Below are 13,492 nucleotides of genomic sequence, written 5' to 3'. Positions count from 1 at the left end.
GTGATCCTTTCAGTTTGGGGATGATATACCATCATTGTGTCCACTTTGTCTCTGTAACGCTCACCTGATTCCCGCAGAGGCGCCGGTCTTGACTGGGTGAATGCCGTATCTTCAAAGGTGATGTGTAACACACGGTTGGCTCTTTGGGCTGGACCTCTGTGCACTGTATGTCTGACTCGAAGAGTAAGATGTCTGCAGATAGAAAATATGGGATTAATGAACTGGGGTTATTGGGTGCCTCTCTCCTCTTCGCTTTCTCTTCTCCTGTAGAACCCCAAAGGTTAAAACCCTCACCTTAGGTAAGTGAACGCCGAGCTCTCCATCTGCCTCGGGGCAGGGTGCCGTAACCAGTTTCTTCACTGGATAAGGGTGCAGGCCTCTTGACCTCAGAGGACTGCTATCCGTCGTTAACTGCACGAACGGTAAGTTCTGGGTGCTTCAAATGTCTTAAAAGTCTTTTGTAATGATATCTCTTGTTTTGCAGGGTTCCGGCGAAGGCGGATGGCGGGCTGATGAGAGTTGAGGATCGAACCCGTGTGAGGAATAGAAGCGCCTGGAAGCACGTAAGTAAGCGCTTGTAGCCTGCTTCACGATGCGCACTAACTGTCCCTTTTATCTTGCAGGTACAATTTCGGCGCTTTAGAGAAGCTGAAGGGTGTTGGAATACCCACTGGATTCGGCGTGGGAAGGAGTAATGGCACGTGAGTAATAAAGTTGCCCAATGTCTTTAAAAGCACATTCTTTTGTCTTTCAGATGCGGGATGCAGCGCCGAAGGCCTCCGGAGCGTGCGAAGAGCTGGTAAGCTTTTGTCTTTCAGATGCCGGAATGCAGTGCGAAGACCTCCGGAGCATGCGAAGAGTAGGTAAGCCTTTGTCTTTCAGATGCCGGAATGCAGCGCGAGGCGTTGGTGACAGCCGATGGACCAGGTAAGAGATGCGCTGCCACTGAAGACCGTAGTGCTAACCTGTTCTTTCTTTGTCTTTACAGGTGCTGCTGAAGACTGGATTCCAGGATGGTAAGCCTTTGTTCCCTTAGGCCCAGGATCAGAAGCAGAAGACACGATGAGCGTTCTGCTGCAGAGAATGCAGAATAACGCAAAGCAAGATTCATCCATCGGGTGTGGTTTAAATAGCCTCCTGTAGTGCTTAGGTGTCTCCTTCCACAGCCACGCCTAGGTAAGAAAAGAGTTCCTGCTTTCCAGAAGGGTTCCAGTGTTCTGAACCTAGGGAGTGGCTCCTGCCCCACCCAACAGGAAAAGTAGTCCCAAACAGAAGAGGATCAGGGGTTCAACTGGCAGGTAAGTAAGCAGCATGGTCTGCTGCAGGTAAGTCCACCCAAGCATTATGAGCCCGGCGCTTCCAGCGCTGGGACTGGGCATCTTTATGAGCCTGGTGCCACTGGCGCCAGGACAGGGTCCAAAAGGTCCCAATTGGGACTGGCTGGCACTCAGAACCGGGGTTATGGGTCTGCTTCCAAGGGAGTCGGGCAAGTCCTGATCTTTTGGAAGCAGAGATCATGACAGCACCCCCCCTCAAGGCCCCTCCCAAACCGGGCTTCTCCGGGGGTTTGGGCTTGTTAGGAAATGTTCGATGAAATCTTTTGATTAGACGAGGCGCGTGGACATATTCTGCAGGTTCCCAGGATCTTTCTTGGGGACCGTAGCCTTTCCAGTCAATCAGGTAAAATAGTTTAGATTTGGAGATCTTGGAATCCAGGATGCTTTTGACTTCAAACTCGAGTTCTCCATCAACTAGAATAGGTTTTGGAGATGTAGTTAGTCGGGTTTGAGGTTGCACGGGTTTTAATAGAGAGACGTGGAAGACCGGATGTATCTTCATGTGAGGGGGCAAGTCCAACTTGACCGCTACTGGATTTACTATGGTAGTGATGGAATAGGGACCAAGGTATCTTGGGTTGAATGTGCGTGGTCCTTTTAGAGGTAGATATTTGGTGGATAACCAGACTTGATCTCCTACTTGATATTGGGGGGCTTCCTTCCGATGTTGGTCTGCTCCTTTCTTGTATTGTTCTTTAGCCCTTTGAAGGTGAGAAACGGCTTCCTTAAAGGCTTGGGTGATTGTAGAATGCAGGTGGTCTACTGCTGGTGTTCCAAGATCTTGGAGTGGATCCAACTCCGAGGTTCGAGGGTGACTACCGTATAAAAGAAAAAACGGGGTCTTCCCAGTTCCCGAGTGGACAGAGTTATTGTAGGCATATTCGGCTATCCAAAGGATATCTTTCCAAGTTTTTTCAGTTTGTTGTAGCATGCAGCGCAAATACTGTTCCAGAGTTTGATTGGTCCTCTCGGTTTGTCCGTCGGTTTGAAGGTGGTGGCTGGTCGAAAGTCTCACATCAATTTGAGCCGACCGACAGCAACTTCGCCAAAAATGAGAAATAAATTGACTACCTCGATCCGAAATTAGAACTGAAGGAAAACCGTGCAGTCGGACGATGTTTTCGAGAAATTCTCGGGCCAGAGTTGCTGCTGTTGGTAAGCCTTTGAGTGGAATGAAATGCGCCATCTTGGAGAATAGGTCCACGATTAATAGGATCGTATTGTATCCGGAGCATGGGGGTAGATCGGTGATGAAGTCCATAGAAAGCGTATGCCAAGGGCGAGGCGGGATGTCAATAGGGCGTAGGAGGCCGGCTGGTTTTTCCTTTTGACTCTTGTTTTGGGCGCATACTCCACAGGACATTATAAAGTCTCTGATATCTCTTTTCCAAGACGGACACCAGAAGTAGCGCTTGATCTTTTCCGAGGTCTTGGTCATACCGGGATGTCCTTCCATTAAAGAATCGTGATAACAAGAGATTACCTTTTTCTGTAAATCTGTGCTGGGCAGGTATAACCGTTCTTGGAAATATAATAGGTTGTCCTTCACCGTAAAGTCCTTTCCCTGCAGATGCCAATTCTGTATGTCTGCTGGAGTTACCAGTAGCCTCGCTTTATCCTTAACTTCCTCTATGGATTGTGTGGCGATTACACCTAGAATTCTTTGTTCGGGAATGATAGGTACAGGTTTAGGATTGATCAAATGTTCTTCCACTCCCATCCGAGAAAGGGCATCAGCTTTACCGTTTTTTGTACCAGGTCGATAGGTAATTATGAAGTCAAACTCGGCAAAGAATAGTGCCCAACGGAGTTGCCTAGAGGATTGAGCTTTTGCGGTTTTCAAATATTGCAGGTTTCGGTGATCTGTAATCACAGTAACGGTGTGTCGGGCCCCCAGAAGATAATGCCGCCAAGCCTTAAAGGCGGACTTGATAGCTAGAAGTTCCTTATCAGTAATAGTGTAATTGATTTCAGGAGGCGAGAATTTGCGGGACCAAAATGCCACGGGATGCAACTGATTGGTTACTGGGTCCTTTTGTGATAGAACTGCCCCCATGGCAAGGCTCGAAGCATCAGTTTCAACGATGTAGGGGAGTTCTGGCGAGGATGTTTTAAGATCGGTGCAGAGATAAATCTAGTCTTCAAATTCTGGAAAGCTTGTTCCGCCTCGGTAGACCATTCAAAACGTTTGTTTTTCTTTAACAAGGCGGTGATGGGCTGGACTATTCGAGAGAATTCGGGGATAAACCTGCGGTAAAAGTTAGCGAAGCCTAACATGCCTTGAACACCTTTTACGGAGGATGGCGATGGCCATTTGAGAATTGCATCGACCTTCTTTGAATCCATACGCACTCCGCTAGGTGATAATATGAATCCCAAGAATTCAACTTCAGTCACGTTGAAAACACATTTTTCCAACTTAGCGAAAGGTTTGTGTTGACGCAATCTCTCGAGGACCATTTTCACGTGTTTCCGATGTTCAGTTTCCGATGAAGAATAAACGAGGATGTCGTCAATGTAAACAACAACACACACATCTATGAGCTCTCTGAGGACATCGTTCATAAAATATTGAAAGGCGGCCGGGGCATTGCAAAGTCCGAAGGGCATGACCTGATATTCAAATAGCCCATACTTGGTGCGGAAGGCCGTCTTCCATTCATCGCCCTCTTTTACTCGTACCAAGTGGTAGGCTCCTCTAAGATCCAGCTTTGTATATATGCATGCTTTTCTGACTTGGTCCAGGAGTTCAGGGATCAAAGGTAACGGATATCTATTCTTAACGGTGATCTGGTTCAGGGCGCGATAATCTATACAAGTTCTAAGGTCCCCTTCTTTTTTTGGAACGAAGAACAAAGCTGAGGAAGCAGGGGACTTGGAAGGACGAATAAACCCATTCGCTAGGTATTGATCCAGGTATTGTCAGAGGTGAAGATTCTCAGGCTCGGTGAGGGCATAAATTCTACTACAAGGAGGAGTAGATCCAGGTATCAGGTCTATCTGGCAGTCATAAGACCTATGAGGAGGTAGAGAGTTAGCCTGATCCTTACGGAAAACATCTTGGAATTCTAGGTATTCAGGAGGTAACTGAGGAGCCTCCGAGGAAATTGCTGCCAGTGCAACACCAGGTCGAGGGTGACAAGTAGAGACACATTCTGGAAACTGAACCGTTCTTGCTCGCCAATCGATCTGAGGATTGTGCTTCTCTAACCAAGGAATTCCTAGAATAATCTGGAACTGAGGGGCCTTGATCACATCGAACACGATCTTCTCATGGTGTCCATCTTGACTTACTAGCGTCACTTCTTGGGTGGTATGCGTTACTGGTCCGGAGGCTATCTCCGTACCATCCACCGTAGTAATGACGTCCTTTACAGCCTTTGGACAAAGAGTCAGATTCATCCTCAAAACCATTTCATGATCCACATAATTGCCGATGGCACCGCTGTCGACGTAAGCTTCAATCGCATGTAATCGATCCGGATGTTCAGGGCTAATGAGGACCATAGGTATCACGAAATGCGAGGTCACGGAACTGGTTTTAACACTCGGCAAGAGGACCTCTATTCCTGTCGGGCGAGGTCGTTTCCCTGCTCAGTGTTTGTGACCCTAGTAACTGCAGCTCCTACTGCCTTCTTGGCTGGTTTCACCGGACAGTCTCGAAGAAAGTGCCCCGAGTTTCCGCAATAGAGGCATAATTGCAGCTGTTTTCTCGTTTCCCGCTGCTTTTGTGTTAGTGGTCCTTTCAGGCCCCCTATTTGCATGGGTTCCCCGGAGTCTACTCCTTTGGTAGGAGTTGGTGGTTTGGAAAATACTCGAGCATCAAACTTGGAACGATCGGCCTTCCTGTTCTGCAGTCTGTGGTCAATTTGAACGACTAAGTCAATATAGTCCGAACAGTCTTGCGGGGGATTCACTACTTGGGCTAACACATCTTTGAGCTCTCCACGTAGACCTCTATAAAACAGCGTAATCCTTTTGTCCTCAGGCCATCGAGTTTCCACTATCAGTCTGTTGAAAGACGCAATATAAGCCAAAAGGTCTTGATTACCCTGTCGCAATGAAAGGAGCTCATTGTCCAAGGCCTGCCCCTGTGAATGTCTTGCAAACAGTTTTTCCATACTGAGCTGAAAAGGTTGAAAATCATGGAGAACCGGATCATCTTGATTAACTAGAGGGATCGACCAGTCTGCCGCATTGCCACTAAGGTACGAAAGCACGAAAGCTACCTTAGCTTGATCAGTTGGAAAGGCTGCTGGCCGGCATAAGAAGTGCAACCGGCACTGATTAATAAATACTGCAAACCTCTTTGGGTCACCAGAAAATCGTTCGGGCGGAGCCAGAGGTACATTCCCAGGTAGGTTGATCTGCACTGGGTTCGTAGAGGATGTTGAAGGAAGATTTGCCCCTGATGCGGGTAACGGAGTTTGTCCGGCTTGTGACTGTAGCAATTGTCTAGCGAGATCGTCTGTTCGCTCCTTGGAAATAATCAGTTCCCTTCTTAGAGCATTCGTTTCCTGACGGGCTGCATGCACTTCTGCTCTTAGTTCCCCAAGTAACTGGGCTAGCTGGTCGGTATCCGAGGTTTCCATAGCGCCTGGGTGGGAGTTTTGCGATAGGCTTTGCGTTCTGTAACGCTCACCTGATTCCCGCAGAGGCGCCGGTCTTGACTGGGTGAATGCCGTATCTTCAAAGGTGATGTGTAACACACGGTTGGCTCTTTGGGCTGGACCTCTGTGCACTGTATGTCTGACTCGAAGAGTAAGATGTCTGCAGATAGAAAATATGGGATTAATGAACTGGGGTTATTGGGTGCCTCTCCCCTCTTCCCTTTCTCTTCTCCTGTAGAACCCCAAAGGTTAACACCCTCACCTTAGGTAAGTGAACGCCGAGCTCTCCATCTGCCTCGGGGCAGGGTGCCGTAACCAGTTTCTTCACTGGATAAGGGTGCAGGCCTCTTGACCTCAGAGGACTGCTGTCCGTCGTTAACTGCACGAACGGTAAGTTCTGGGCGCTTCAAATGTCTTAAAAGTCTTTTGTAATGATATCTCTTGTTTTGCAGGGTTCCGGCGAAGGCGGATGGCGGGCTGATGAGAGTTGAGGATCGAACCCACGTGAGGAATAGAAGCGCCTGGAAGCACGTAAGTAAGCGCTTGTAGCCTGCTTCACGATGCGCACTAACTGTCCCTTTTATCTTGCAGGTACAAGTTCGGAGCTTTAGAGAAGCTGAAGGGTGCTGGAATACCCACTGGATTTGGCGTAGGAAGGAGTAATGGCACGTGAGTAATAAAGTTGCCCAATGTCTTTAAACGCACCTTCTTTTGTCTTTCAGATGCGGGATGCAGCGCCGAAGGCCTCCGGAGCGTGCAAAGAGCTGGTAAGCTTTTGTCTTTCAGATGCCGGAATGCAGTGCGAAGACCTCTGGAGCATGCGAAGAGTAGGTAAGCCTTTGTCTTTCAGATGCCGGAATGCAGCGCGAGGCGTTGGTGACAGCCGATGGACCAGGTAAGAGATGCGCTGCCACTGAAGACCGTAGTGCTAACCTGTTCTTTCTTTGTCTTCACAGGTGCTGCTGAAGACTGGATTCCAGGATGGTAAGCCTTTGTTCCCTTAGGCCCAGGATCAGAAGCAGAAGACACGATGAGCGTTCTGCTGCAGAGAATGCAGAATAACGCAAAGCATGATTCATCCATCGGGTGTGGTTTAAATAGCCTCCTGTAGTGCTTAGGTGTCTCCTTCCACAGCCACGCCTAGGTAAGAAAAGAGTTCCTGCTTTCCAGAAGAGTTCCAGTGTTCTGAACCTAGGGAGTGGCTCCTGCCCCACCCAACAGGAAAAGTAGTCCCAAACAGAAGAGGATCAGGGGTTCAACTGGCAGGTAAGTAAGCAGCATGGTCTGCTGCAGGTAAGTCCACCCAAGCATTATGAGCCCGGCGCTTCCAGCGCTGGGACTGGGCATCTTTATGAGCCTGGTGCCACTGGCGCCAGGACAGGGTCCAAAAGGTCCCAATTGGGACTGGCTGGCACTCGGAACCGGGGTTATGGGTCTGCTTCCAAGGGAGTCGGGCAAGTCCTGATCTTTTGGAAGCAGAGATCATGACAGTCTCCTCAATCTGTTATCCCACTGCCTCTTCCCATTTCCTCATATACCGTCTGACCCTACCTCTTTGTTTTGTCTGATGAATTTGTAGAAAAAAAACACTGTATTTTTTCCCCAGAGTCTGCTAGTAGTAATTTTTCAAAGGGTTTTGGGGGCCTTATTGCTGCTTCTTTGATAGATGGGTACAGCAACCAGTGTCTCATTTGTGTGTAACAAAATCTCTTCCCTTTGTCTATTGTGAAGTCTAGTTTGCACTGGTTAAAATATTTGATCTCTCATTCCAAGATGGCCGCCAGAGAGTGAGGTTGCACTCCCACGAGCACCTGGCCTGGCCCACGAAAGGAGAAATAAAGATTGCAGCGGAAAGCAGTAAAACGGGGAAATAATACTTGCAACCCCATTGAGAAAAGGTGTGGTGACATCAAGGTAGCCGGACCAGAGTGCAGCAGCCAGTCGATATCCCTGACAACGGGACAGGTGGAAGAGTCCAGTCGCCCTGGAAATCCTTGCAGGAGACATCGGAGCGGGCGAGAGGGGACCCGGCAAGAACATAGACTTTAGGAGGCTATCCCCCTCAGCGGCGGGAGAGAGTGAAGGAAAGCGGAGCTCCGGTACCAGAAAAGCGTTCTGGCACCAGAAAGACCGCAGGAGAGGCAGATCGTCGTCACCATGCTGGCGCAGTATGGAGAAGCAGGTGAGTGGAAGGAAGGCCCCAGGCAGACGCGCCCACTCGGAGGGAAGGCAACAGCAACAGCAGCCCGCATAGGGTACTATACCAGACCAGAGAGGCAGATTGGTCCTGTAGGGGCCCTCCAGTATGGAACGCACCGGCAATAAACAACGAGAGTGGTCCATCCTCACTGTGAGGGATAAACACTATGCGCTCCCGGCCCCTCCGGGTCGGACAAGCAAAGAAAAGGCAATATAAATGTGATCCCAGAAGCAGGGCCTGTAGCTCCTGTGTCCCTGCACCCAGGACCCCCTCCCGGCCACTGCCAATCAATAAATATAGACAAAGACGATAGCGGGCCCAGGGGTGAAGCTGGGGCCCTCAGCAACAAAGGGGATAGTTGGTGGCTTAGATTTGGGGGTCGCATAGGAGATGGTGAAAAAAATCACAGCTGCAGGGGGACATTAAAAGGATAGAGCAAATCACAGCAGGGCCCCAAAATAACGCAGAAAAAGCCAAACGGTTAAACAGGATTGCGCTAGGGCTCTAGGAAACAGGCAAGCCCAAGGAGAGCCACAAAATATCCAGAGCACACTCAGGTGCCCGGAACAAAAGGAAAGCAGACCCAAGTGTCACAGACCATCAAGAAAATTGTGAGGAGGGGCCAGTTGGAAAGTTGCTGGCAACAGTCCCCTATAGAGACTGCCTCAGGTGAATCGGGACAACAACATAAGGGTGGTGAGGCCCCCCTGACACCCGGCAAAATGGCCCTAAGCAAAGAAGATCTACAATTGTGTTTAAAGGGCATGGAGGAGAGGATGACAGCATCTCTCCAGGAGCAAATGGCAAATTTGAAGGAAGAGCTGAAGAGCTCCTTGAAGGAAGTCAGAGAAGAAATTAACTCCCTGGAAAATAGGGTAGACTTGGCAGAACAAGGCCTATCCGAAGTCGACAAGAAGGTGTGGCAGAACTCAGAGCTACTGGAACAAATAGCGTCTGCTAGGCAAAACCTGGAAATTCAGGCATAGGACCTGGATAACCGTTATGGATGGTCGAACATAAAAAATTAAGGGCCTGGCGAGACTAATTCAGAGGCAGATTTGAAATCAACGGCGTAGCAGTGTTTCACAGCCCTGGTGATGGACACAGCCCTAGAGGAGATCCGGACAGATCGGATACATAGGGTTGGCCCCAAGAGGAGTGGTGAGGGAAACAGGCCAAGAGATGTACTGGTGGCACTGGCCTCCTATGAAGAGAAAGAGAAAATCCTCAGGGCAGCCGGGGGCCAGACCGCAATCGCGGTCAATGGCTCGCAGGTGAGCCTGTTCCAAGACTTGGCAACTACCACACTTCATAAAGGAAGAGCAATGGAGCCAGTGACAAGGACATTGGTGGAGCAAAAAATCCCCTATAAATGGACCTTCCCCTTTGGCTTTGGTGGAGCAAATAATTCCCTATAAATGGACCTTCTCCTTTGGCTTGTTATTTTCCTGGGACAGGAAACAACAGAGGTCCACCACATGCGCTTAAGGCTTAGCAATCCTGGGGATGGAGGATAGGGAGGCGGACCCCGGGGATCAAAGACGGGGGGACCCAATAACAGAGATACAGGACATGGGATTGGTCGATTGCACAGGGGAAGAGATCCACAAAAAGTATACAAATGAGACGATTTAAAAAACAAAAAATGCCTGAGGTGTATGGAAGAAAGCAAAGAACGAAGAGGCGAATAGACAAGAGGGACAGTGAATGCTATCCAGCAGGAATAAGCGGGCCTGTACGGGGAGGGAGTGGGGTACCGCTTGGAATCCTAGAAGGTTAGTGCAACCATAGGGGTACGGGTGGAAATGCAGACCGGTTCCCAAGTTGGTTGGGAAGAATCCTAGGATATCGAGCCTTGACCGGATAGAGGTTGGGGGGAATGGGGGTGGGGTTGGGGTTGAGGGGCTGGGTGGGGAGGTGGGGGGCTGCATGGAGGGACTTTGTGAACATTCAGGGGGATGGGGACCTTAGGGGTTAAGATAGGAGTCTGGGGGCGGAATGACAGAGTAAAGATGAGGCCTCTGCAAATTCTTTCACAAAACCTACAGGCCTGAATACCCCGTTAAAGAGGAAGAAGTTAGGAGCACAGATAAAAAAAAGGGTGGGCAGCTTGATATTACTTCAAGAAAAACACACATAAAGAAAGGAGATGGCCATAAGCTACATATACATCAGTTAACCAAATTTACCAGACGAATACCCGGAATAGAACGGCGGGAGTATTAGTGGGCATAATGAACTCCTTGGGGGCAAAAGTAACCAAAACCTTAGCAGACCTGAACGGGAGGTGCCTCTTTTTGCATGTTCTGTTGGAGAATAGGGTGATGACAATAGGCACTATATACGCCCCCAACACTGGACAGGATGCTTTCTTATATCAGACACTGGGGAAATTAGAATGCTTTGCGGAAGGGGAGATCCTCCTCAGAAGGCATTTTAACATAGCTTGGGACCCAGAGAGGGATAGGAGTGGCCGGGTTACCAACAGGGCTCAGTACCCATCTAAAGCAGTGCGGGACAGGCTGGCTGGAATGGCAATGAAAGACTTAGATATTAGGGACGCTAATAGATATAGAGGTAGATCAGATTTCCCTGTCAGACCATGCACAGATAAAGATCCATCTTAGGGGGCTGAAACCGAGTAACTCACTGTGGTCACGTTGAATACCTTCAGAATGCCTCAGGGACGACGTATTACGAGAGATTGTGAGGGGTAAAATCACAGACTATTTTGCATTGAATGAAACACACTGGACACAGTATGGGATGCCTTTAAGGCAGTTCTGAGGGGGTAGTTAATTTCCCTAAAAGCTCAAAGATGGAACGAGAAAGACAGATTAGAAAAGGATCTAGAGGCCGATCTGGGAGAGGCCCAAAAAGAACTGGCAGAGCTTAAGAACAGGGAGAACTATAACAGACCGAAAGAAGCCCAAAGACAACTTAGGCTGCTTAGAACCCCCAGGGCTGAGAGCGCTCTCTTAAGTCTCAAGCAGCGCTATTTTAAAAACATTTTTTAAATTAAGCGTTCAGTTAGAAAAAACAAACCTTTGCTTTGCACTACATTACTTTGCCAAGAGATATCTCACATCCATCCATCCATTAAGCAATCATAATTGGGAGCTTCCCCTATAACTATAAATCCTCAAGGGGCCAACCTACTTGCCATATCATAGAAGGCCCTCCCTTAAACCTCTATACCCTTTAAAGTCATCTCTTGACATTCAATCAGTTTCATCATCAACCAGTAAAAATGTAATCTAAAATAATTCCTTCACTTTTCTTTCCCAAGATCACCTCCAGGAACACACCCAGAGCCCTAAGAGCCATCGCGTTTGACCCCCCATAAAGGGTTTCCCACCACAGCTCTGCATTCAAGCCCGGGAGGAACTTCAATTTATCATAAAGCAGAAGAGTTCTCTCAGCTCTCAATTTGGGGCAGAATAGTGTCAAGTGTTGCAATGATTCCTCCTGTGCACTGCAAAACCGGCACATGTTGTCTTTTACTTTTCCGTACTTAAAAAGTACTTCCTTCGTGTGAAGCACATTTAAACAGAATCTCAACACCAGGTCTCTGTGTTTTGGGTTAGGTGATTTTGTTAGATACTCCAGAGTTAGGTTTGGGAGGCCAGCAAGAATTTTGGACAGCATATGGGCACTGGTGTCAGACCGCCTCGCTTCGGTTTCTGACCAGTCTGCCGCTAGTAAGGCCATCTTTAACCTTCTTTGGTTGTTACACAAGGTTTCCACAGTCAAATTAAGATTTGTCAGGATTTCCACACATTTGTCCTTCCATTGGTTCAGTGGCCAAAAGGTCCTCCCCACTTCTTTCATTTTTATAATCTGGTATTGTGGCGGGCAAGTAAGGCAATTCAGCTTACGAAAGGTGGCCAGGGATCTCCAAATAATACATGCATAGTGGGAATACAGGCCCAGTTTGAGTTGGATTATGGCCATCTGGATAGGATTGTGAAGTCTTAGGATCCTCTTCCAGAATTTGCTTTCCAGTTTTTCCCAGGTTTCCCATGGCATTCCCAAACCAGCCTCTCCCATGTAAATCAAGGTTGGAACCAACCTCTGGTTGTAAAAATTGATGGTAGGTTGGAGGGAGAATTTCCCAAACTTTCTCGCAATGACCAAACCTAGAGCTGTTAGCTGGGTTATTTTCGTAGTTAGGCTGGCTATTCATGGCTTCTCAGGAGGGGCAGTCGGCCCGGAACACTTGTTGGAGTTAAATGATACTGTTACTGTCGTTATTTGCTCAATAAATTCAGCTAAAACATGACAAATGTTCATTCATACACCACTTTAAAGGCATCAGAATGTCATCAAACAAATTGACACCACAATAATTTGTTTTTTCAAGAATTGTAATTATTCACCCTAAACGCACGATCGAAAGTGTGCCTTAAAGGAGCAGTACGCTAAAAAATATCATTGTCCCAAGCGTTCAGGCATGTGTTTTTAAGCATACGTTGTTCGATCGTAAAATCATTTCCTATGCACCATACCATGGTTTTCCTCACTTTTACACATGCAAAATCAGGCAGCATGGCATGGCCATCTTGTGCTAATCTTATCTGTTGCTGTATTGCCCTAAACTCACGTGCCCTTTCGGCACTAAATCATGGTCCCCGCCCCTGAAGCTGACATCACCATTCCTAGCGATATTCTCCACCTATCTCTGTGGCGCTACTGTGCAGTGCAGCCAAACGCGCCCAATCATCACCTACGTCACAACGTCAGTTGACGCAGTACCCAGAATATCAAGACACATCCTCTCACAGCACAGCGCATCCCAATTCTGAATACAAAACACTATCTTTAAAGGAAACAGCAATACTCTGCAATTTATAATTTATAATGTGCTTTTATTTCACAATAAATGCTCCAAGAACATCCGCCGATTTCCATATTCAAGCAATTGTTTTGTTTCTTTCTTTGCTCTCGATACACAAATGTTTATCGTGAGTCAAACAGTGTTCCTTTGGATATAAGCGCATTGGATGGAGGCACTGTGATTCGCAAGGCTTCGGCATCAGCTTGTTGCTACACCACCATAAACAATGTCAAGGTACTCCTTATCGCCGGTACTGCAAAAGGGCATATGGGTCCGGGGTGATCGTCCCAAAACAGCGTGATGGTCATCCAACCGTTGAGGTGCATCATCAACTGCCGGCTGAAGAAGCCATCAATTGGTTTCTGGAAGTGATGACATTAGCAGTAAGGCAGGATGTGGCTGTGTATAAAACATAACAGAAATGTGTTTCAATAGCCGTTCCTTATTCTATTCTAATCGATCCATTACTTATGCACCGTGTGAAAACTAATGAAGACCACAAACGTGA

The sequence above is a fragment of the Ambystoma mexicanum genome, chromosome 7p, assembly GCF_040938575.1.
Source record: "Ambystoma mexicanum isolate Mex_15411 chromosome 7p, UKY_AmexF1_1, whole genome shotgun sequence".
In the NCBI taxonomy this organism is placed as follows: domain Eukaryota; kingdom Metazoa; phylum Chordata; class Amphibia; order Caudata; family Ambystomatidae; genus Ambystoma; species Ambystoma mexicanum.
This window is presented reverse-complemented; position numbering follows the sequence as displayed.